We start from the raw sequence: 643 nt of genomic DNA, 5'->3' as shown, positions 1-643 counted from the left end.
CTCAAAAAATAGAATGGGCCAATGGTGCGCTTTCACTTGAAGTAGCCAAACTCTGTGGAACTCACCTAACTCGGCCCAAAGTCTTGCCATTGGCCATGATGGTCCTTGGTCCTCACTGTCCTCTCAACATTGATGAACTCTTTGTAAAATATTTGCTGTCAAGCCAATGAGGATGCCTTACTCTTGCTGGAGTACAGGGGATTCAAATCTGATCCAATTTATATTCTTAAGACCTGCAAAGGTCTTATTCAATACATTCATATTTATTACCAACTAGGGGCCTGGTGCAGGAATTCATGCACCAGTGGGGTCCCTGGCCTAGCCTGGGGGATCGGGCCAAAACTGGCTTTCTGATATCCCCTGAGGGGTCTCAGATTGTGAGAGGGCTCAGGCCAGGCTGAGGGACCCCACCAGTGCATGATCGAGGCTGGGGAAGGATGCAGGAGGTTGGCCAGCTGGGGAGGGACTACAGGGGGGCTCCAGGGTGTGTCCAGCCCATCTTGCTCAGTCCTGATCGGCTGGATCCCAACAGTAAGCTAATCTACCGGTTGGAGCGTCTGCCCCCTGGTGGTCAGTGCACATCATAGTGACTGGTCGACAAGTTGACTGTCCCCTGGCGGTCAGTGCACGTCATAGCTAGCAG

Source organism: Myotis davidii, unplaced genomic scaffold, assembly GCF_000327345.1.
Source record: "Myotis davidii unplaced genomic scaffold, ASM32734v1 scaffold732, whole genome shotgun sequence".
NCBI lineage: Eukaryota > Metazoa > Chordata > Mammalia > Chiroptera > Vespertilionidae > Myotis > Myotis davidii.
This window is presented reverse-complemented; position numbering follows the sequence as displayed.